The sequence below is a fragment of the Symphalangus syndactylus genome, chromosome 1 (genome assembly GCF_028878055.3).
Source record: "Symphalangus syndactylus isolate Jambi chromosome 1, NHGRI_mSymSyn1-v2.1_pri, whole genome shotgun sequence".
Taxonomy (NCBI): domain Eukaryota; kingdom Metazoa; phylum Chordata; class Mammalia; order Primates; family Hylobatidae; genus Symphalangus; species Symphalangus syndactylus.
This window is the reverse complement of record NC_072423.2, coordinates 57,156,039-57,182,200: the sequence shown is the minus strand read 5'-3', so window position 1 is coordinate 57,182,200 and position 26,162 is coordinate 57,156,039. Positions and strand designations below refer to the sequence as shown.

General features: G+C 33.6%; 1 long non-coding RNA gene across 1 annotated transcript in view; it reads right to left on the bottom strand.

Annotated features, from left to right (window-relative positions):
• The window catches only part of LOC129489624 (uncharacterized), a 44,496-nt gene extending 19,801 nt beyond the window's left edge, over nt 1-24,695 (bottom strand). The window contains exons 1-2 of the long non-coding RNA XR_008660049.2: nt 24,462-24,695; nt 2,474-2,554 (exon numbers count right to left, since the gene is read on the bottom strand). This is a non-coding gene — a long non-coding RNA (uncharacterized lncRNA). The remainder of the gene's footprint in view (nt 1-2,473; nt 2,555-24,461) is intronic.
• Between the last annotated feature and the right edge of the window lie 1,467 nt (nt 24,696-26,162).

The window sequence follows — 26,162 nt, the reverse complement described above, 5'->3', positions numbered from 1 at the left end:
AAGGGGAATTAAGTAGATTTAGGAAGAATTATTTGGATTTCAGAGATAGGAGGCAAAGAGCATTAGGAAATATTGGTATATACAATATGGAGATTAGAAGAAACATAACTTGGATTTTCCAGCTTGGGCCAAGAATAGGAACTGTCTGACCACATTTCATGTGTGATGGGGCTATCTAAATGGAGATAGTGAATAGACAGTTCCTACCGGAGATACGAATTTTAAACTCCTGTACAATGAAATATGTAGAGAGTTTAGGAGTAAGCCTTAATAAATTCTACATTTTGATGCTTGTATTGATCCTGCCATGAAAACTGAGGAGAGAGAAGAAGGGATAATGGAAAACTCTGATTGTTGGTTGTCTCAGAAGGGAAGATAAAAGAGTATTTACAAAAAGAATCTAGTTAGCAGTAGTAACTGCTTTTAAGAATTCAAGTAAGTAAAAGACTGGAAAAACTGCTCACTGGATTAAGCTACAGGCACTAAAGAGACATTATGGCAGAATGATAGTGGAATTGTGAGAATGTCAGATAAGCTACTGGGAAAACTAGTTTACCTTAATCTTCACTTGAAGTTCCTAAACTACTTTCACCTCTTCACATACTATATACAGGCAATTACACTGAAAAGAGAGCAATAAAACCTGAATTGAGATAAGACAGGATTAGGGGCAGGATTTACCTAAAGTTTGCTGAGAATTCTTAGGGTTAAAAGGTCTTAAGAGATAGGATAATCTCCTAAAGTTACATTTACTCCCATGGCTTTAATTTTAGTGACTCACACTGATAATTTTTATAGTTCACTGACTCTTGAACTTTGACTCGCCTACATGTCTTGCTGATATGGCTAATTTAACATATCTGAATAATGATAAAATGAAAATGATATTTACTACTTGTATTAGTCTGTTCTCAGGCTGCTAATAAAGACATACCCAACATGAGTAATTTATTAAAAAAAAAAAGGTTTAATGGATTCACAGTTCCACAAGACTGGTGAGGCCTCACAATCATGGTGGAAGGCAAAGGAGGAGCAAAGGCACATCTTACATGGAAGCAGGTGAGAGAGCATGTGCAGGGGAACTGTGCTTTATATTAGTAAAACCATCAGATGTCATGAGATGTATTCACTATGACAAGAACAGCACGGGAATAATACACCACCATGATTCAATTACCTCCCACCAGGTCCCTCCCATGACACGTGGGGATTATGGGAGCTACAATTCAAGATGAGATTTGGGTGGGGACTCAGTCAAACTATACCATGACTATTTATTGCTTGCTTCTGATATGGAAAACACTGAGTTGACATTAAGCATGTATTATTTCTTAGCCTCATGAATACTCTGTAGTGATAGCCTTTCCATTTTACAGATGCAAAATGTGCAGTTTAGAACATTCCCAAGATTTCAGAACTAGTAAATTTTATAACCAGAAGTCACATATGGTTACCTTCAAACTTGTCACTAGTTTGATGACACCATACTACATTCTAAAATAGAATATATCAGTTTATTGTCGCCAAACTTTTAGTTTCTCCTTCACTCCTTATCTCAGTTAATAGCAGCTTCCTCAACCCAGTCAGTTATGCCTGAAAAATGCCCAAGATTATCCTCTCTTATTTTCTTTTAAAACCAGCTGCTCAAAAAATACTGCTACTGATTTGAGAAAGTATCTGCCGGTCTCCCCCTTACCTCAAGCCATTGATAGAATTGAGGTCACATTTTCTTTTACCTGAATTATATCAATAGCCTCCCTATTGGTCACTTTGTCTTTAATCTCCTCCACATACCTGATGCATTCTTCATAGAAATAAACGAAATCTGTATGTGTGGGTCCCCTGGGGTTTCCAAGTTAAATTTCTCCATGGAATTCAGAAAAATAATTGATATCTCATAGCCCAACACAGACGGCTATCATCTGGCCCCTGTATAACATTTCAGCATTATATTTTATCATAGCCATATGGGACCTTTTCTTTAGCCATGGGAAACTGTTTTAAGTCCCATGAACATGCTGTGTTTTTCCATATATCTAGAGCATTGCTAATTCTTTTGCCTTAGCCTGAAATACCTTGTATTCCTTTCCTGTTAGTCAGCATAGCTTACATTTTTCTTTAAAAAGTCAACCCAAAGATTATCTCAGATTCTTCTTTTCTGCTACTCCTATGTTGCATTCTCATATCAACTTGGCTGTGACAGTTGCTCAGACATTCATTGTGTTTGATCATCTTGGCAGTTTTGAGAAATGCTGGGCAGGTATTTTGTAAAATAGCTCTCATTTGGGATTTACCTGATGTTTTAATCATGATTAAACAGGGGTTATATTTTTATTGGGGGGAAAGAGAAAAACCACAGAGGTAAAGTGCATTCTCATTGTATCACATCAAAGGATTATGTTCCCATCTTCTGCACTGCTTTTACAACCTGCTCATAGCACAATTTTACCTTTTTAATTGATATTATTTTTACCTCATGTTCTTCTTTTGATTATGAATTCCCAAGGATAGGTTCTCCTAACACACGATAGCTGCTCAATTAATGTTCTGTTTCCTTGAATGAAAATTACAGTGAAAAGTTTTAGAAGGTGTTTCTGATATTATGAGAAGTTAGAAATTACATAATAAGTAAATTGTTAAAGACAAATAATCAGAAATGATATCTTTTCCACAAAAGTGTATACATATTTTCTATTGGATTACACAAGACAAAGGATATACAAGAGAAAGAATAATTAAAAAGTTCATTGTCAAAGAAGAAATGATACAGATAATTTTAGTACCCTGTCATCTAGTGGTGACTGATAAAAGGCTCAAAGAGTTTTATTGTTTTAATGAAATTTGAAGGTGTTATTATATTCTAAGTTGCTTTGTTGACATAACAATTTGTATTTACGTTTTGGTGTGTGTTTAAAACCAGTTACCTAGTATAGTTGTCTTTTGGAATTAAAGTAAACAACAAATTTATTTTAAAAATCTTTCTGCTTGAGTCTAGAGTGAACCAATAATCCAGTTGAACCATTTTCTGTTTTAAAGTCTGTAATTAGCAAAGTTGTGGGAAAAAAGACAAAGGGATAAAAAACAACATTTCAAAGCAGAAATGAAAACTAAATGACAACTAAGATGTGCAAAGAAGCCATTTAAATAAAGGGAATTCTAAAAAATGTAAGACAAAAATTGCTAAACATAACCAGCTATACAATGTAGAAGGCAAGCAAAGAGTAAGCATCATTAGGTTCCTGGGCAGTTTAATTTTAATTTCAACTCAGAAAGGTTTTTAGGACGAACATGCTACAAAGAAATGCTCTAGAGTTCTCATTGGCTAGCAATGAGGACACTACCTTGACTAGCTTAGGAGTGAAAATTTAGAAAGAAACACATCTGAAATGAACCAATGATTTATGCCATGTAGTAGTTTCATACTGAGTATATATGTATGTGAAGGAATGGTAATTGTCACTCAGTATCCATATTGTTCTTCATTTTATAATGAAACACCCTCACATTTTAACAAGGTACACAACAGTCAGTTAGGAGACTACATTTACTCAGTCTCTTTTGAAAATTAAGGTGGAAAGTTTTAGAAGGTGTTCCTGATATACCTGTGACTCAGCTCTCGCAAGTCGAAGGTGAATTGTGAGCAACTGCTGTACCACGCCCTTAATTGGGAAATTGACTGTTCCTACTGGAGACTGAACTGAAATTTAGTGCATAGGAACCAATTCAGTTCCTATGAAACACCCCTAGAAGATGTCAGAAATCAGATGAAAGGAACTGAAGACTTGGTTACCTTGTGGTTCAGAGCAGCCTAACCACCAACACCTCCCCTTTTCCTCTGGATAGTTGTGCGGGAGAGGAAGATAAAGTTCTGTTTTATCTGAGCTATTAAAGCTGTAGGTCTTTTTGTTGCAGTAACTTAATTGATACACTAATTAATACGCAATGCAAATGTTGATTTTGATGTAGTTGTAGACTAATATGGTAACTTTCATAATGGCTGCCTGTTTAATTGAAGATGTGAAATTCTTGCTCTTTGCAAAAGACCAATGTGGGCGTTTGTCATTGGTTATTGTGAAAAAAGAAAAAAAGCTTGTAAACCTTAACAGAAATTCATTACAATTGTAGACATAGGTAACTTATGTCTACAATTACATAAGGGAACTGTTACAGTCTTGTTTTGGAAACAAACAAAAAACGATCAGACTAGAAAATAACTCTTTCGCCCTCACCTTCTGAACACCTGTTATCTAGGGAGAATTTGTAAAGGCACAGGGACGGCACAGACTGCACCATCCTGATTACCTGCATCAGCCCCCAGTCTTGGTCATGCTTTTCTTCTCTTACCTTTTCCTATGTCGCCCTTAATTTTAACAAGTCATTAGGGCCATTTGATGACAGATACCCAAATATATCAAACATTATCTTAAGAGATTTTTGGTTTTTTTGCTTGTTTGTGCTTTTGTTTTTTGAGACTGAGTCTCACACTGTTGCCCAGGCTGGAGTGCAGTGGCACAATCTCAGCTCACTGCAACCTCTGCCTCCTAGGTTCAAGATTCTCCTGCCTCAAGTCTTCTGCATAGCTGGGACTACAGGCACCCACCACTATGCCCTGATAATTTTTGTATTTTTAGTTGAAACGGGGTTTCACCATGTTGGCCAGGCTAATCTCGAACTCCTGACCTCAAGTGATCCGCCTGCCTTGGCCTCCTAAAGTGCTGGTATTACAGGCGTGAGCCACCGTGCCTGGTCTCATGAAGTAAATTTTATAGACTTAAAAAGATTTACTAATTCAGGAAAATTGAACAAGAAGCAGCAGGCTTTTGAGGTACAATGTTTCAGAAAATAAGACTGCCAATTATTTTCATGACACTGCAACATTGATCAAAATACATATTGAAAAAACTTTGAATAAAATAATCTTGGAAACGTAAAATTCAAAAATACTGTCATCTGTGCAACAGAAATTTGATGTAAGTAGACATTAAATTTTTAGTTAATTTGTTATACTCCTTGGTATTATCTGCTAATTTCCTTCTTAAGTGAGATATTTAACATAGCACATTTGTCCTTTTGTGATCTTAAATAATGAAATAGGCCAGTGTTCTGTGATTGAAATGCATTATTTTTCTGATGCTATTTGATTTTCCAGAAAATATGTATTGGTAAAGAAAACCTTTACACAATTGTGAAATAACTCTACCTGAGTTTTAACTGAGGTTCTAATATATTTTTCATCAGATGAGTTAGTAATAATATTCAACAATCAAATCAATAATAAGGAAATGTAATACATGGAAATATTGGCTTTATTTTATTAAAAAATCAGAAAACTTTTAGAAATAAATCTATTCAGAAAGCTTCACAGAAGAAAATAATAGGTGTATTATTCATTGCAAAACAGAAGCTATTTGTTGATTACTGGGTAAAAAGTGGAGAGAGCATATAGGGAATACACCTTAGAGAGTTTTGAATAAAAATTGACTCCTAGGACCATCTTCAAATATTGGATTTAGTTGGTATGGAGTGGACTTCACACACTGATTTATTGTAGAAGTTCCCTTTGTGGATTCTAATGTGTGGCTGGTTTGAGAAATAACATTCTTGAATAATTTGGAATAATCTGTTATAAATACGTTTGAGTATGTGTGTATGTGTGGCGGTGGGGAGAGGTGTAGTTTGCAGCTATTGTTTTTGTTTTTTGGCTTGGGCTGCTCAGCTGTTTGAATAAATCCTAATGTTCTTAATCCACTAAAAGAGTTTCATAAAACATAGTTAACCTGAACAAATAAAAAGGATAATGGCAAGTCCAGTTACTTAAAGGATAGGATTAAAGCAGTAATATTCCACATTTTAATGATTTATAACCACACACACACCCCTAATATAAATAAGTAAATAGCCCAGGTAATGCTGACACTGATGGTTAGTGGAACCTGCTTTGAGTAAGAGTAATTCTGTGAACTCCCTCCTTTAATTTCAACCATTGCTCACCCACTCACAATAGATCTAAATTCTCTACTCTGACATAATATTAGAAACACCTTAGAGAGCTTTGAATAAAAACTGACTCCTGGGACCATCTTCAAATAATTGGATTTAGTTGGTATGGAGTGGACTTCACACACTGATTTATTGTAAAAGTTCCTTTTGTGGATTCTAATGTGTGGCTGGTTTGAGAAATAGCATTCTTGAATAATTTGGAATAATCTATTATAAATATGTTTGAGTGAGAGTGTGTGTGTGTTGGAGGGGTGGGGGAGAGGTATAGTTTGCAGCTGTTGTTTTTGCTTTTTGGCTTCGGCTGCTGAGCTGTTTGAATAAATCCTAATGGTGACAGCTGTCCAGCAATTAGGAATCTCTATCTTACTTATAAAATAATCTTACTAGAAAATAATCTTGTTTTTTAATCTGTCTATAATCAGCTTTTAAAATTTCCATAATTAATTCCATGGTATGCAGTTTTTAAATTGGCAGATAATTATATGACGGAACTACAAGAAAGAAGGCAAACTATATTTGAAAGCATATTTTTTTCCCCAGAAAACCAGATATAAATTAGATAATAAAACCCTCTTTCAATGTCCAGCAAACTGTCTTTAATGTAAGTTATATTTCTTCCTGGACCAGTGCTGAGATCACAATGTATGTTAGACATAATTTATTCTGTAATATTTGTTAAATAAACATATATACACATTGCTTTTAGGAAATGTAAATTGAGAAATATTAAAAGCTCCAAACTAGAAATATTTTCTCCAAACTAGAGTACACAGCTCTTCTTTTATTTTGTGCATATAAAATGTTTTCTTGTTTAATCTTCTCAAGACCACTGGAGTATATATTTAAACACGAGAAACAAATATTTAGTGATAATAATATTTATAAATTAAATTTATTCAAGATAAGTAATCATTGATAATTCCTCAGATATTTAATAAAAATTTAATTGCATAAAAGTCTATGTATGACATAAAAGGGATAGGTATATAAAGAGTAATGTGTGTTTATTTTACTAGTTTCCTTGTAGTTATTTTATTTTGACTACCATTCAGAGGCATTGGTGATATCTTCACCACAGCTTTCAGGAAGCATGACTAGTAAGGAAGGATTGGACTTCGGAAGACAATAGATCGTGCCTGGCCTTCAAGCATAGGAGGAGGCCACTACCTGGTAACATGAAGCTTGTTCCCTAAAGAAGTGCAAGAGAGGTTTAAAAATATTCACATATTAGGCAGTTCCCACAATCACAAACACAGCAAGAATTAAATATTAAATTAACATTTAATTTAATATTTAAATTTTTAAGAGTTAAATATTAATTTTCTCCAAACTAGAATACACATTTCGTGTGATTGTGCTTGTAGATCAATTCCTTTCTCATATGTCTGAACCCAGCTGGACACTTCCTATTATGACACGAAGTCCCAAATGATTTTTACCATAAGCAGGTATATTCCTTCAAAGAGAAAAATGTCCTGTGCCTTTTTGTAAGTTTTTCTAGAGTCAATATGATTGGCAACAATGATGCCAGTCATAATGCCATGAGTTAATTTAAGCAATATTAAACAGCAAGCTGGCACAATTTCTAATAATATCTTTGCAAGCATTTTATATTTTATATATTGCCTTAGTATAAAAATTTGTTTTTGAGAAAGGTGCACATAAATTTCAAGACTTACTTAAATTAATAACTATTACTTCATAACGGTGGTTAATAATTATAATGTATTATTTTTATATTTTCCCTAGAGAAAAGAAAAAATTCAAGGGTAAAGTACTTTAAAATGGCCAAAGTTCCCCAGATGAATTATTAAAATAAATAAACATATATCTTAAAAATAAAACTAACAAAAATTGTCCTAAGTACAAAATAAAGCAAACAAAAAGTTCTTAATCTACTAAAAGAGTTTCATAAACCATAGTTAACCTGAAAATAGTAACTCTCAAATTATGTTTTACCAAATATGATGAATGATATAGACAGGTCTGAGCATAGGTAAGGTTGTATGTAATTCTTCAAACTCCTAGCTTTAATTTCAACCTTTGCTCACCCACACAGAGGAGCAAATTCAAACGTACATGATGATGAAATAGAATCCCCTCTGTTTTTAGAAATAAATGATGCACACATTTAAGTCTAAAATTGGTAAGTAGTCACTTGCAAACACCAGAAAGTAAATTTAGTGCCGACACCATGAAACTGTAAGGCAAAGACTCACTCTCTAGAGTGAGTTGTTAGGTATTCTGTTCCCATCTTCCTTCTCAAAGAGATGCTATTTAGAAATAAACACTAAGAGATAAGAGATGTTCAAAGACCTAGGCAGAGGTCACCGAAAGCCCTAAGAGAATTTTCATTAGTAGCAGTTAAGATCTAAAGCCTGGAATCGCTGCTGCCAATGACTCAGCATTGTAAGGAACTGCCTTGCCACATGCAGATTCTAAAGATGTTATAGGAGTTGCTAATAAGCTTTATTTGCACCTTTCCAGTGGAGGTGGCACCAAGATCTTGCCATTGAGAAGAATAGAATAAGTAGTCAGAGCAAGAGAATTTAAATTCCTGTACCAATTCTTAGTCATTGACAGAACTCCCGGGAATGTAACGTTGAGACACAGTTAGAAGATTTATATAGACTTCATGAAAATAAGTGTTATGACTAAATAGCAATCTTTGCTATAAACAAGGGCAGGGAAATGGTGTGAACTTTTTGGCCAATCTTGAATATGTCTTTTTCAGATAAACAGTTGGTAAGCCAGAATTCAATATTTAAGGTCTAAAAATAAAGAAATTAGATGTTGGTGAATTATGCGTATATAAATATGTATGTATATATGTTTAATTAGTGGGTTTCTGCTGATAATTGGTAATGATAATGGTCAAGATAATCTTCGTGGGCTGTCAAAATTGAAAGGATTTGGAATTTTAGTCATTAATTTATATTAATGATTATATAAATCTGGATGAGGAAAAGAGTTACAAGAGGAGCTGCAACTTAAGAAATTTTATAGAATGGGAGAAATGCAATGAGAAGACTCAGTCTTGCCAAATTTTTTGGTAGTCATTCCAGTGGCCCAAAATCCACTTAAAGAGCAACATAGCTATGGAATAACCTTCTGCATCTCTAGGTCCAGAAGGTGTTTCATTAGTCAGCCCTAGGTACAATTTTATTTTGACTAGTTTGGATTTGCCAGTAAGGATACAGCTGAAAAACACAGTTACTAGAACCAGACTACCACACACAATGAAAGAACTTCAAGTCACCTACATTTTGTGTCTTAATGTCCTCATCTGTAAAATGAGGCTTCAAATAATATCTATTTAACAGAGCTGTTCTTGGTACCAAATGGGTGATCTTATGGAAAATCCCTGAACTGAGCGTCATATCATCTCCTTTTCATTCTTGTTCCACACCTAAGTATTTGAATCCTTTAGATAATTCATTTGATACATATGGCTTTGATAATTATTGCCATCATCGTCATCATCATCATCATCATCACCATCATCATCATCGTATAGAAATCATTGGGCACTTTTATATCCCAGATACTGTTTAAAGTACTTGAAATGCATTATTCTATCCCCACAAAAGGCCTATAGGGTATATAAATACAAAATGAAATATATTCAAACTATAAATATTTATAGTTCTGTGATCCTGACTTGATTATATCCAAATGGCACAAGCCTTTCCTCATAGAGACAAATCAAGCAATCAAATTAAAATACAGAGAGTAGGAAGCAAGATTATAATCACATACTACCAAAATAATCATTCAGTGAAATGTAAAACAATTTGATGTTTATCTTTTTTTTTTTTTTTTTTTTTTTTTTGTTTTTTTGAGACGGAGTGTTGCTCTGTGGCCCAGGCTGGAGTGCAGTGGCGCGATCTCGGTTCACTGCAAGCTCCACCTCCCGGGTTCATGCCATTCCCCTGCCTTAGCCTCCCCAGTGGCTGGGACTACAGGTGCCCACCACCACGCCCGGCTATTTTTTTTTTTGGATTTTTAGTACAGACGGGGTTTCACCTTGTTAGCCAGGATGGTCTCGATCTCCTGACTTCGTGATCCGCCCACCTCCACCTCCCAAAGTACTGGGATTACAGGTGTGAGCCACTGCACCTGGCCTGATGTTTGCCATTTAAAGTGAAATATCAATGTCTGTCTTGCTTATTTATTGTCTACAACATGTTGATCAATTGTTCTAAACTTACCCCAAATTTTATTTCATATATAAAAATATTGGATCTCTGTTAGAATTCCAAATTTATGTCGTATTTATCACTTTTAAATTTCCAATATATTATTTTGCATAGAATTGATAAGATGCTGCATACTGCTGAAATAAGCAAAGCACTATCATATGAGTTTACAAAAATTAGGTGGATTATAAATACGTTAAAAAAACATATTTTTTCAATCTGTTTCAATAAAGAAAAACAAAATTAGTGGTATGTAATTAGCTATTCTCTAAAACTTGACAACAAAACAGCAGCATTAGAAAAACCCACCTGGGGATTTGGGGAGATGTATATGAAAGGACACAAATTTCAATTAGATAGAAGAAATAAGTTCAAGAGAGCTATTTCACATCATGATAATTATAATTAATAACAACATATTGCATAATTGAAAATTGCTGATAAAAAAATTTTAAGTGTTCTCACATTAAAAAAAATCAGTATGTGGGGAAATGCATATGTTAATAGGTTGTTATAGCAAATCAACAATGCATACATACATTAAAACATAATTTTGCACACCATAACTATGTATAATTTTTGTCAATTAAAAAACAAAATAAAAAATAGAACTATAATATTCTCAGAGTAGATTTCTAATACAAAATAAACTAGAGTTAGATAATCAATCACTCTTTTTCCAAGGGATTCTTTTGAGATAACTGTTCTAAAGTTCCAAAGTTTCTGAAATGAAAATCCCTTTAGTATGTTTATCTCTCTATATACAATTTATTGGCATATATAATACATCTGCCAATAATTGCTATTTTAAATTAATGTAATCCTTAGGCACATTTAGAAAAGTGAAAGTGTAAATCAAACAATATTTACATACGTAGAATACAAGTCACATAGAGATTATCTAAAATCAAAAAGATTAAATTGGATACAGTTGGATCAACTCTTTAGTGTGTTTTATTTCTTAGAGATAAAATATTTTGCCTGGAAGCTAATATAAAAGTTAAAACAGGGGAGTCTGATTTAGTCTCATATTACAATTAATACTACCTACTAAGTTCTCTCCTTGTCTCCTTAAAATTGAAGGAAAAGGCGTGGAGGCAATGGTGGTTGTGGGGAGGGTCTGCCAACAGGCACCCACGTTCATTCATTGTACACTAATTGTCTTGAGTCTGCAACTTCCTTAAGGACCAATAAAAGTATTTAAAACAGAAAAAAAGTATGTAGTGCCTCCCCCAAAAAATCACCCCACAAAATTGAAAGCAGTGAATGTTTATCTACAAAAAAGACCCATGTGTCAATTTTATTCACTTCATCTCAATTCTTGTATCTAAATTATCTTTAACATGAGCCCAGGGTATTTTTAATAGGTTTTGTATTATATAATTGTAAAATTAAGAGTTTCTAGAATCTATGAAAAGCTTACAAATTGCTTTGACTATGGAAACCATTTTTCTAAATCAGTTGGCAAATAATCAGATAGCAGAGACCCATAATGGAGGTTACTGGTAGAAATTATCTTAGGAGTTGCAGCATTTTGAGATAGTTTGCTTGCAACTTTAATTCCTTTAATTGGATTTTACTGTGAAGTGAAGCTGCTTACCCAGTGCTCTACCCTCCTGGAAATCTGCCTTGACAGATGGTTCTTAGTAATTACTACAATCATGGTACCCCAACTTACAACTCTCACTTCAAAGTAATTTCTATTCATTAAGACTATATTAGAGAAAAAGGCATACTTTAAGGAATTAAAATTTTAAGCTTGAGAAAATTTATAAAGTTATTATTGATGTACTACATAAATAATACCTCGAAGATATTAGAAAGCATTAGGCAATTTATTATTCTTTAAATGATATGCACTCGGTGTCTCATATAGAGCAAATACATTTATGGAACCCCTCCTTGTCCCAAAGGGAACAAAAAGTAATATTTCAGCCAATGAACCTGTAATAGCTTTTAAAATAAATTTATAGCCAATAATCTATTTGTAGTAATCTAATTGGAATACAAATACGTATTTAAAGTCACATACACCTGCACATTCATATATTATGTGTATATGTGAAAATATGTCAAATTCAAGACACAATTTTATTTGAATTTTTGTCTTTGCTGTTAGAGCTGTGTTTTGACTCTAACACAGTTGTCTAGAGCATGTCACCTTTACTGCAGTCTTTGAGCTCTTCTGGTTTTAATATCTATAAATGTCACTATCTTTGGAAATTTGAACCCAAACCAATAGTTTTCATTTTTATAATACTAAGTTTTTAATATCTATAATAATATTATCCTGAATGCAAACATCAAGTCCTGTAAGCAGAGAAGATTACTGCTATTCACGTATATTAACAAATGTACCTGATCCCCTTTAATAGTAATAAAAAGATATAATTTATAATGGGAAAATGGAACATTTCTACTAATACAAAAATACATTTTTGAGTGAATGAAATATTTAATTATATATCTTCATATATTGCCAGGCACCGTGGCTCATGCCTGTAATCCCAGCATTTTAGGAGGCTGAGGTGGGAGGATCACGAGGTCAGGAGTTTGAAACCAGCCTGGCCAGCATGGTGAAACCCCGTCTCTACTAAAAATACAAAAATTCATGGTGCATGGTGGTGTGCACCTGTAGTCCCAGCTACTCGGTGAGGCTGGGGCAGGAGAATCACTTGCACCTGGGAGGGGGAGGTTGTGGTGAGCCGAGATCGTGCTACTGCACTCCAGCCTGGGTGACAGAACAAGACTCCATCTCAAAATAAATAAATAAATAAATAAATAAATAAATAAATAAAATGTGTCTTCATATTTACACACACACATATATATGTAAAAGTTACAAGAAAACCTCTAACTCTACCTAGAGAAATAAATGACATGTAATAGAAAACATACTTGGTGCCTGAACACAATGATCTTAATTGCACTTACATTTCAATATGATGAAATTCCAATCAAGCGAAATCCCAAAAATTTTCCTTGAGAAAGTATCCAATTTGTTTCAAGAAAAAATATTACAATTACACAAACACAAAAAAGATATTAAATGTGTTTTATAATGCAGTCCTAAGCATTGTCTGGTAAAATTTCTGAAAACTACCTGCTAGTATTGTAACATGCCTTTGATTGTTATTGACTGTCTATGCTGTTTCATATAAATCTGTAGAGATAGAACTTAAGTTGTAGAAAACTATTTCCTGTCAACAATAAGACAAGTGATTCTTGCCCATACAAATGCAAATTACTATTCTGTAAATATACAACTGGTTTTCTACCTTTAGAAATATTGACTATAAACGTTATAAAAAATGACTATAAGTATTATATATGTATTTGGTATTTTAATATTATTGGATATTAACCAGCTGTGCACCCATTACAAAGTTCATTTCAGCATTCTTGATTGCATGCTTGTATGCATGTATACATATGTCTTAATTCTCATTTGAATGGGTTGTAACAGCTTATTGATTCCTTTATTAAATAATGGATGAAAATCTTTGACATGAATAAATTATACTTGCATGAAGGTCATAATTTTTTTCTGTTTGTAAATTATAAGCAGGCAGTTTTGGATGTCCAGGATACTGACATTGATACAATCAAAATATGGAACACTTCAATCCTCCCCAAAATCCCTTATCTTGCCCTTCTGTGGCCATACCCACTTTAAAAAATAAATATTATAGTGTATAGGTGAGGTTTACAACATGATGCTATAGAATGCATATAAATAGCAAAATGGTTACTATCATGAAACAAATTAACATATCTATTATCTCACATAGTTACTTTCTTGGGTGACAAGAGCAGTTAATATCCCTAAAACAATGCAATTTTATTTACTATAGTCCTCAAGTTCTACATCAGATCTCTAGACTTATTTCAGCCTGTGTATCAGCTACTTTGTATCCTTTGACCTACATTTCCTATTTCCTGCCTCTTCAACCCTGGTAACCATTGTTTCGTTCTCCATATCCATATATTTGACCTTTATTTTTTCCAGATTATACCTATAAAGTAGACCATGCAAAATTTCTGAAAACTACATGCTTCCATTGTAGCATGCACGTTTGTTTTTTTTTTTTCTGTGTCTAGTTTATTTCATTTTGCATAATGTTCTCCAGCTCGATCAATGTCATGGCAAATGGCAGGGCCTCCTTTTTTTTTTTTCAATACTGAAAGGTATTCCATTTGTGTATAGGCACTGCATTTTCTTTACTCATTTATCCGTGGATGAGCACTTAGGTTGTTTCCACATTTTGGCTATTGTGAATAACGCTGCAATGAACATGGAAATGCAGATGCCTTTATGTGATGATGATTTTATCCCCTTTTGGTGTCTACCCAGAAGAGGGATTGCTGGGTTACATGGTAGATCTATTTTCAATTTCTTTAGAAAACTTTACACTGTTTTTGATAATGCTTGCACCACTCTACATTTTCACCAACCATGTGGTAGGGCTCTCTTTCTTCCACAAGTCACACCCACTTCTAACTTTCCCCACCCCATCCTTGACCTCCACAACCAAGATTCTCTTCTCCATTTCTAGCTTTTGTCAGTTCAAAAATGCTATATAAATGGAATTGTAGAGTATGTAATCTTTTAGAAATAGCTTTATCCATGCAGTATAATTTTCTGGAGATTGAACAAGGTGGTTGCTGGTATCAATATGCCGTTCCTTTTACTACTGATTGAATGGTATAGATGAGCCACAAGGTATGGATGTACTACAAATTGTTTACCCATTCACAGGTTCAAAGACATCTGCATTGCTTCATTTGGAGCCATTAAGCATGAAGCTTCTTTAAATATTTGCCTGTAGGTTTCTGTATGAATATATATTTTCATTATTGTGGAATAATTCCTTAGGAGTATAAGTGTTATGTTGTACAACAGCTGAATGTTTAGTGTTTTGAAGAAGTGGCCAAAATGTTTTACAGAGAGGCTGTATCATTTTATATTCCTACCAGCAATGTGTGAATATCCAGTTTCCCCACGTTTGCCAGCATGTGGTATTGTTTTTGTTTGTTTATTTCTTCTAGCCATTCTGATAAGTCTGTAGTGGTATCTCATTTTACTTTTAATATGGATTTCTGCAATTACTAATGATGAACATCTTTTTATGGTTTTTAGCCATATGTATATCTTCTTCCATGAAATATCTCTTTATGTATTTTGCCCATTTTCTCAGACTATTTTTAAATATTGAGTTTTGAGAATTTTAAAAATATTCTGGATGCTGTTTTTTGTCAAATATGTGGTTTTCAAATGTTTTCTCCCAGTGTTCAGCTTGTGTTTTCATCTTCTTATTGGATCTTTTACGGAGTTTAAATTTTCAGTATTGTTGAAGTCCAATTTATCAATTTTTCCTTTCATCCATCTTTCTTTTGGTATCAAGTTTAAGAGCACTTTGATTAGCCCTAGTTCACAAAGACTTTCTCCTACATTTTCCCAAAACTTTTATGCTCTTATATTTTACAGGTAAATCTGTGATCCATTTTGAATTAAGTTTTGCATAACATGTAGGGTTTCAGTTGAGCTTTATTTATTTATTTTTCACCAAAGAAACTCCAGCAATATTTGTTGAAAGGTTATATTTCCTCCATTGAATTGCTTTGGGGCCTTTCTTGAAAGTGTCTTGTGGACCTTTTCCTGAATTTTATATTCTGTATTACTTATCTGTATGTTTATCTTTTCACCAATACCAAACAGTTTTGTTTACTATAGCTATGTAATAAACCTTAAAATTGGTTAGACTGAAGTTTTCTACATTATTCTATTTCTAAAATTTGCCGGACTATTCTAGTTCCTTTGCTCTCCAATACAGATTTTAGAATAACCTTAGATACATTTACAAAAACCTACTGGGATTTTAATAAGAATTGCATAAATTTTGCATATCTATTTGGAAATAATTGACATTTTTACCAAGACAAGTCTTCCATTCCACAAACATGTTACTCCTTTCCATATATTTAGATCATCTTAATTTCTTTATTCAGGATTTGGTTGTCTTTAACATACACATTCTGCACATGGTTTGTTAGGTTTTCATCTAAGTACATTTATTTTTAGTGATTCTAAATTATGTTGTATTTTTATTTCAAATCTATATGTTTATGACTAGTATATAGGAATATAATTTTTGGTATGCTGATCTTGTATCCTGCAACTTGATGCTCCAAGTTTTCTTCTTTTATCTGTCTTTTTGTTTGTTTGTTTCTGTGTAGAGATCCTCCTTTAGGCATTCTTTTAGGTCTGCTAGTAATACATTCTTTCAGTTTTCTTTCATCCGAGAATATCTTGATTTTTTTTCTTTATTCTTGAAAGATATTTATACTGGATATAGACTCTTCAATGATAGTTCTTTCTCTTCTGCACTTGAAAAATGTGATACCACTTCTCTGTGGCCTCTATGGTTTCTGATTTCTGAAAGTCTTCTGTCACCTGAATTGCTTTCCCTTAATGTAAGTTGTTTCTCTGTCCCTGCTTTCGAGATTTTTTTTTGTCTTTACTTTCAAAGTTTGGCTACGCCATGACTTGTTGAGGATTACTTTGGGTTTGTCAAGTTTGTGGTTCACTCAGCTTCTTGAATCTTCTGCCAAATTTAGGAAGTTTTCAATTTTTTTATTCCTTTGAATACTTTTTAATCCACATGCTATTTCTCCTATCCTTCCAGAAATCTGCCGATGTGACTGTTAGATCTTTTGCTATATTTCAATAGATAGTTACAGCTCTGTTGGTTTTTTCAACCTGTTATCTTGTTATTGTTGAGATTGAGGAATTTCTATTTTTCTAACTTATAATTATCTGACTCTTCCCTTTGTCCCCTCTATTCAGCTGTTGAGCACGGCAATTATTATTTTATGTATTTATGTATTTATTTATTTTTGAGATGGAGTTTCGCTCTTGTTGCCCAGGTTGCCCAGTGCAATGGTGCAATCTTGGCTCACTGCAACCTCTGCTTCCCAGGTTCAAGCGATTCTCCTGCCTCAGCCTCCCGAGTAGCTGGGATTACAGGTGCTCACCACCATGCAAGGCTATTTTTTTTTTTTTTTTTTTTTTAGTAGAGATGGGCTTTCACCATCTTGGCCAGGCTGGTCTTGAACTCCTGACCTCATGATCCACCTGCCTCAGCCTCCCAAAGTGCTGGGATTACAGGCATGAGCCACCACGCCTGGCCCCATTATTATTATTATTTAAGATTTTGTCATTGTATTTTTAAGTGCTCGATTTCTATTTCGTTCTTCTTTGTACCTTCACTTTTTTTCTGAGACTTCTTTTCTTTATCAGGAATTTCTAGTTGTTTCATTTCCTTCTAATATTTATGTAATTCCTCATTGCAACATTTTTATGATTCTGCCTTAAAATATTTTCCAGATAATTCTAACATCTCTGTTACCATGTTGCTATCATCTATTTATTGGCCTTAAATTCGTTTTAAGATCTTCTTCATTCTTGTTATGATGAGATAGTTTTATATTGAAACCTGAACATTTTGGATATTGTTATAAGATTTTTTGAACTTATTTAAACCTTCAGTTTTATTGGTGATAAAAGAAAAACTTCAACCAAATTAAATTTAAAGAAATTTGAGCACTGAATGATTTGTGAATTGGGCAGCATTCCCAGCCAGAGTAGGTTCAGAGCACAGCACACGTGGTAGAAGATTTATGGACAGAAAAAGGAAACTGGCCTACAGAAAACAGAAGTGAGGTACAAAAACAGCTGGATCAGGTACAGCTCAGTGTTTGCCTTATTTGAACACGGTTCAAACAGTGATTCCATTTGATTGGCCAAAACTCGGTGATTGGCACAAGTGTAGCCTACAGTCTGTATACAACTCCATTTAGGTTGTAGTTCACGTTGTACACAGAAACCTTTAGGCTGAACTTAAAATATGTAAGGAGGCAGCTTTAGGCTTAACTCGATTTAACACTGGCTTCTTCTTCTAGAACTTCAGCAGGGCAAGTCAAGATAAAACCTTGTGGATGCCATGTTTCAGCTGGACTGTGGTGAAAGTCTTGAATTCCACTGGATATTCTCTATTCTACTCCAGTGGGGAAGGAGAGGACCTCTCATTACTGCTGGTGTGAGTTAAAAAAAAAAAAAAAGAAAATCAATCCCTACTCCCCATATGGTCTCCACTGACTATATAATGTGGGGCTTTCCTAGTGTTTCTTCTCTGACTCATTCCGTCAGTAGTATTGGGGTATCGTTAAGGCCTGGAAAAGGCAAAAATGTAGGCTTCCACTACGCCTGTTTTGGCACAGTTGGGAATAGGGCCACAAGTTTTTGCCAGGAGTAGAAGAGTTACTATTTAAATTTTCAAGTCTTGCTAAGTTGCTCCATGCCCGATTCTTTGGATAGAAAGGGCAGGTTCTTGTTGGGTTTATTTATTCATTTTGTCTGCATTCATCGGTGATCCCCAGTTTCCGGCTTCCTCACCTCTGTATCTGGGATATGTGAGGTGGAAAGAAAACCCACGGAATTCACAGCTGTGTTCCTTGTTCCTTGGGTCTTAAAGGGCTCTAGTAGGTCTCATTTCTCCTCTTCACCATTCAGAGTATTCATGTTTGTTTATATATAATGTTCTAGGCTTTTAGCTGTACCTAGTGGTAGGGATCTGGAATAGTATGACTACTTTATCTTCCCAGAAGTGGAAATATCAAATGGGAAGACTTTATGCTTCTGTATTTAACTTGATCTTTGACTAAAATGGTAGAATTGAAAGTCTAAGTTCTCTTTGTTTCAGAGTTTCTTTCTGTCTTTGTGTCTCTAATTGAAAATGGCTTAACTTCTCATGATGTGAGTATGAATAATTTTTCTACCTCCAAGAAGTATTAATACATTAGATGATATCTTTTAAATTAAACAATCTCTGTTATAACAGGTTTAAAAATTGAAAGATGTACTTCTATTAATATAATATTGTCCAAATTCAGACTATAAAGAAATCCAGACTCTAATAATCTAAATATCTTTGGCTTTAAGAAAAATTATTCTTTTTCAGATGGGTAGATTGCTAAATTTTTTTTCCCATTCTGTAGGTTGCCTGTTCACTCTGATGGTAGTTTCTTTTGCTATGCAGGGGCTCTTTAGTTTAATTAGATCCCATTTGTCAATTTTGGCTTTTGTTGCAATTGCTTTTGGTGCTTTTGTCATGAAGTCTTTGACCATGCCTATGTTCAGTATTGCCTAAGTTTTCTTCTAGGGTTTTTATGCTTTGGGGTTTTACATTTAAGTCTTTAATGCATCTTGAGTTAATTTTTGTACAAGGTGTAAGGAAGGGGCCTAATTTCAGTTTTCTGCATATGGCTAGCCAATTTTCCCAGCTACTTACTGAATAGGAGATCCTTTCCCCATTGCTTGTTTCTGTCAGGTGTGTCGAAGATCAGATGTTTGTAAATGTGTGGTGTTTTTTCTGATGTCTCTGTTATGCTCCGTTGGTGTGTATGTCTGTTTTGGTACCAGTACCATGCTGTTTTGGTTACCGTAGCCTTGTAGTATAGTTTGAAGTCAGGTAGCATGATGCCTCTAGCTTTGTTCTTTTCGCTTAGGATTGTCTTGGCTATACAGAGTCTTCTTTGATTCCACATGAAATGTAGCATGGTTTTTTCTAATTCTGTGAAGAATATCAATGGTAGTTTTATGGGAGTAGCATTGAATCTATAAATTACTTTGGGCAGTGTGGCCATTTTCAAGATATTGATTCTTCCTATCCATGAGGATGGAATGTTTTTCCATCTGTTTGAGTCCTCTCTTATTTCCTTGAGCAGTGGTTTGTAGTTCTCCTTGAAGAGGTCCCTCACATCCCTTTTAACTGTATTCCTAGGTATTTTTTTTCTCTTTGTAGCAATTGTGAATTGAAGTTCATTCATGATTTGATTTGGCTCACTGCTTGCCAATTGTCTAACATCCAGAATTTACCAGGAACTGAAAAATATTTACAAGAAAGAGATAAACAACCTCATCAAAAAGTGGGCAAAGGATATGAACAGACATTTCTCAAAAGAAGATGTTTATGTGTCCAAACAAACATATGAAAAAGAGCTCAACATCACGGATCATCAGAGAAGTGCAAATCAAAACCACAATGAGATACCATCTCACAATAGAATGGCGATTATTTAAAGGTCAGGAAACAATAGATGCTGGGGAGGCTGTGGAGAAATAGGAACACTTTTACACTGTTAGTGGGACTGCAAATTAGTTCAACCATTGTGGAAGACAGTATGGTGATTCCTCAAGGATCTGGAACCAGAAATATCATTTGACCCAGCAACCCCATCACTGGGTAAATACCCAAAGGAATATAAATCATTCTACTATAAAGACACATGCGCAGATATGTTTATTGCAGAACTGTTTAAAATAGCAAAGACATGGAATCAACCCAAATGTCCATCAATGATAGACTGGATAAAGAAAATGTGGTACATATACACCATGGAATACTATGCAGCCATAAAAAGGAATGAGATCATGTCCTTTGCAGGGACATGGATGAAGCTGGATGCCATCATCCTCATCAAACAAACACAGGAACAGAAAACCAAATACCACGTGTTCTCAGTCATAAGTGGGAGGTGAACATTGAAAAAACATTGACACAGCGAGGGGAAAACACACACCAGGTCCTTTTGGGGGTGAGGGATGAAGGGAGGGAAATTAGAGGAGGGGTCAATAGGTGCAGCAAACTTTCGTTTACCAAACCTGCACGTACTGCACAGGTATCCCATTCTTTTTTAGAAGAAATAAAGAAAAAAAAAGAATTATTCAGAAACTCAAAAATATGTTAAAAACACAAATTATCATAATAAAGTTAAATATTTGAAAAATCAGATTAATAATTTTGGTTTAAAAAATTTTAGTTGATTTTTTATCTAAGTTGTCAATGATAAATATAATGTAAACATACATTTCCTTTTTAAGACTCAACAAGACTAGTTTTCTGAACTTCCTAAGCAATGCAGGTTTACTGATGAAATAAGCTAACATACTTTTATGTGATGTTTAAGATTATGAAAAATGTAATGGGTTAAACAAAATTGATTTATTTTTCAGATCAACTTTTTTTATATCGACAGTAAAAATACTTGGATAACTTTAAACCCTGAATTAATATATAATGGACTTAACTGGTGGATAATCACTGAATACCTAGATAAAATCTAAGTAATCTGCACTGCTAAAACTGATTACTAAGCATAATTATAATTCTTTTTACATTTTATTTTTATTTTTATATGATATAGAGAAGTGGCCCTCATTTTAGTTCATGCTAATGAATGTTTTCATTTTTTTGGCCATCTTAAGAGGTGTAAAAGGAATGTTCATGCCTGTAAGAAAAAATGATATTTCAATTTGTATAAAGGTATAATAACGCAAGATAAAGCTCTAAAGATTTGCTATATGACATAATGACTATAGTTAACAATACATTCATGTGCACCTAAAACTTTATTAAAAGAGTGATTCTCATATTGTGTTTTTAGCACACACAAACAAAAAAAGACTCAAGAAAATTTTTGGATGTAATGGCTGTCTGTTACATTGATTATGGTGATGGCTTCACAGGTGTATGCATATGTCTGAACTCATCAGATTGTATGCAATTAATATGCACAGTTTTGTATATCAATTGCACATCAATAAAGAAGTTGACATTTGTATTTATGACCTCTGTGAGTCTGCAAAAATACTTTTGTATAACAGAGTTCTCATTGATCTGTTTCCTGATTTTGTCTATGAAATAGAAATTAGTTATTTTAGGTAAAAAATATAATTAATATGTTTGATAGAGACTATACTAGGAGCCATAGTGACAGTGGATTATAACTGCGTGGATTTTTAAAAAAATTAAGTAAAGAAGTAGTAGTTTCATCCAAAAGTAAAGTCTCAATTTTTTTCAGAACATGACAGAGCATGGCAAAAAGCACAAAACATGAGAACAATGAATTTTAATTTCCATAGTTTATAATACTAAGTCATAAAAAGTCATAAAATAAGCAGTGGAATGTGTTAAAATCTCGTCAAAGTTTTTCAGATTGGGTGAGCTTCCTGATTAAAGTCTCTGCCTTGTATATGAACTGTCTAGAAAGCAGCAATTCTATATATGACCAGAATAATTTTCTGAATTTATATTAACTTTATCATGTTCTTGATTATTACAAAATACAAGGGATAAAGCTTTACATATAAAAGATCGAAACTTCTTTAGTAGAATTCCTTATGTTTCTATGTTTATTTTAAAATATTTTATTGTCACTTTGATTAAATAAGTATTGTTTCTCGGGCACCCATAATAATATTTTAATTATGTACACCTCTTTGGACAAAATTGTTCTATTAAAAACATATCTTAAATTTAAAAAAACAATTTGCAAAATTGTATCTTAAATTTAGAAAAATTAAAATAACATTTCAGGATATCTTTTATAGTTAAAGTAAGACCACTGAAAAATTACAAATATTTGTTATTTCACCATCTAAAAAGAGATGAGAAATAATTAAATGTTTGGTATGCTTCCTGTTTTTTTAAATTGATTCCTCATGGTTGTCAGAGATATATGAATAGACTTTTAAAATCGGTATAAAAACTCAGTTTTCCGTAAGTTAAATTTGTCTATGTAAAATGATAGTAATGTAAGTATTTCAGAAGGAAGACAGTTTGTGAGAATACCCTGGATTTTTACAATTTCCTAGATGTCCATAACATGTTTTTACCTTCAGGGAAAAGCTGATCAAACTCGTATGTAATAGCTATCTTATTCTTCTCCATTTTATATTACTCTTAGTGTACAATTTATTAAATTGTACACAATCAATTACTTTTGTTATCTTAAAGTTGTTTTTATTTTATTCTGATGCTTGCCTGCAGAGTCTGCTATTATGGTAAAGTCCATAGTTGGTATCTACAAAGTAGAACACTCTCAGAATATCATAGAAAGGTCTATAATGGGTACTTTAAATTGTTAATATTTCAGAGAATTATGCCGTTATGAATGACATCATGCAGACCAATTTTAGTCCATATTAGTGAACAGAATGAGACTTTTCAGAACTGTTTTAAGGTGGAAATAAACGACTTCGTGAAAGCAGGCTGTGGACATATGAGCCATTGGGACAAGAAATAATTACATAGGATGACATTAAAATAAGAGAAATTTTACTATGCTTTAAAATATACTGTTGATATTATTTTAATAATGTTTGTGTGTGGTTGTATATATATATATATATATATATATATATACATATATATATATATATATATACAACCTAAATGTATTAGACACAAGATTTATAAAGAAAGTGAAATACTTTAAACTTCTTGCTGAGTCTCATTACTTCTTGTGGCAACACTGTTAAGTAGGTTCAATAAGAAACTGTTCTCTCTTTTATCAGGACATACTTGGAAAAATTCAGTTTGCAAAAAAGCCATACCTGGAGTATTGCATTTGATAATGATTATTCTTTAATTAGGTGTGACAAATTACTATTAAGTAACAAGGATTGACTTTATATAGGGACCTAATATCTAGAAAATCCTCCCAAGAATATTAGCCTGGTATCTGGCTTATAGGTGCTATGTCTGTAAATGGGGACAAAAATAAATTTTTGAGGATAAGAAACCTTAGCACATTTTTAGAACCTCAAAAGGAGGATGAATTCACCCATACTTATAGGTGCTGTTGGTAACGTTTTAAGGAAAGAGGTTTTGGTCTCAATTTTCTAGACTTGGAATCTCAAATAATAGAGGACTCTAAAAGTTCAACCAAAATGCTTCAGGAAAGCTTCCAGAAAGAAGTTGATTTTATAGCCTTAGTGTTTGTTTAAAACTGTGTGGCTCTATATTTTCAAAGCAAACTTAAGGAGGTCTAGTTAAAAACAGTGTTGTTGCCAGTATATAAATAATCAGGTTAATTGAGGTATTTATCAAGACAGGTTATTGCACGTAGGAGAAGAACAGCATTCCATAACCAAATGAGCATTCAGAGACAGGCAAGAACAATTTACAATTAGTTAAGTGACTGAAGTTCAATTTGTAAAAATATCCTTCAATGTTTAATAATAATTACGTTAGAAATGAAATGGAAGACTGGACGTAAATATTCAATAACCATTCCAGAAAATAAATAAAAATGAGAACCAATAAATCCATGTCTTTGTGTTATTTCATTATGCCTACGATAATGAGTGAAACCTAAATACTTCCGGAAAAAAAGTTAAATAAGCATTAAACATGTTACCTAAAAATTGTTGGAAATTAGAAGGTTATCAGACTTCTTTTCTTTTCTGAGATGGAGTCTCGCTCTGTCGCTCAGGCGGGAGTGCAGTGGCGCGATCTCCGCTCACTACAAGCTCCGCCTCCCAGGTTCCCGCCATTTTCCTGCCTCGGCCTCCGGAGTAGCTGGGACTACAGGCGCCCGCCACCGCGCCCGGCTAATTTTTTTTTTTTTGCATTTTTATTAGAGACGGGGTTTCACCGTGTTAGCCGGGATGGTCTCGATCTCCTGACCTCGTGATCCGCCCGCCTCGGCCTCCCAAAGTGCTGGGATTACAGGCGTGAGCCACTGCGCCCGGCCCACACTTCTTAAAAGAAACGCTAGAATTTAGAAGAGAATGGAGCAATGATCTGAAGAAAAAAAGAGTTCCAAAGAGAATCTCAGATGTGGTCAAAGTATCAATCAAGTGTGACGGTTGAATAAGTAAGTTTATCGTATGTATGTTCACAAAAACGTCACTTCCCATCAATTGGTTTTGAAGGCTGTTGAAGCAAGTGTTGCATGAAGATGAGAAAGGTATTTAAACAATATTAAATAAAATATAGGAAAGATACCGAATACAGTAAGGATACCAACTACCAAAAATATATATATATATAAATTCCAGGAAGGTGATGTATTTTGTGTGGAGGGTAGGTGAGACCTAAAACAGAAAAACCATTAATTGCACACACTAACTTTAGATTTTAATATGTTGATAAAAAGGAACAAGAACCAACCAGTTTTAGGAAAATGGTTGCCTTGGGAGAGCGGAAAGCAGTTCTTCAGAATGATTTGAGAAGAGAGCTGGTAGTATCATACCACATTTAAAATCTTATACAAGCATTACTGTGCTAAGAAAATAAAATATATAATTTTATACCTCAAAATTCTTGCAATTAAAAAGAAAAACCTCTTACAATGAGTAATGAGAAAAGAATTACCCAAAAGAATAATGAGAAAAGAATATAATCTAGAGAAAAACAAGAAATAGATAAGAGCTTGTATAAAAGACACTGAATTTTACTAGCAGTAAAGATAGATGAGTAGTGAATTTTGAATTCTCTGACGTGCTTATCATTTATTTGGGTAGGAATATAAGTTTGTAGAACTACTGTGGAAGTCAGAAATAACATTTTACTTCTTATAAATGTTTGTGTAATCATAACCAGAAAAATGCTCGGCCTATTGAAGAATATTACTCTCTACTTGATTTTCATAGAAGAGAAACAGTGAAAATATTTATAATTCAAATGAATGAATATTGGAAAAGCCCTTAGAAAATGATCTGGCACATAATAAGCAGTAAATAAGTGTGGGATACTGTCATTAATGTCATTATAATCATAGAACTATTTATTTAGATTATAATCTAATAGTAAAATAAATTACAGTAATTTGAATGGATAATGTTCATTCCTAGTTATGAAAATAGAGGTATTTCCACAGTGTATTGAGACTGAAGATGAAAAAGATCATTCATTATTTCATATTGTATGTCTTATGTATGTGTGTTTACAAACACATTGGTAAAAATTATTACAAAAGGGGCTATTCGGAGATACTTTTATATTCCCTCTTAGTTATTTTTCAAATTCTTCAAAGTTTTCCACTGGTGACATTTTAACACCTTAAAGAAAACGGTGACAGTGGATGGGAAATAGCCATGCAAAATTTAAAAGGTGG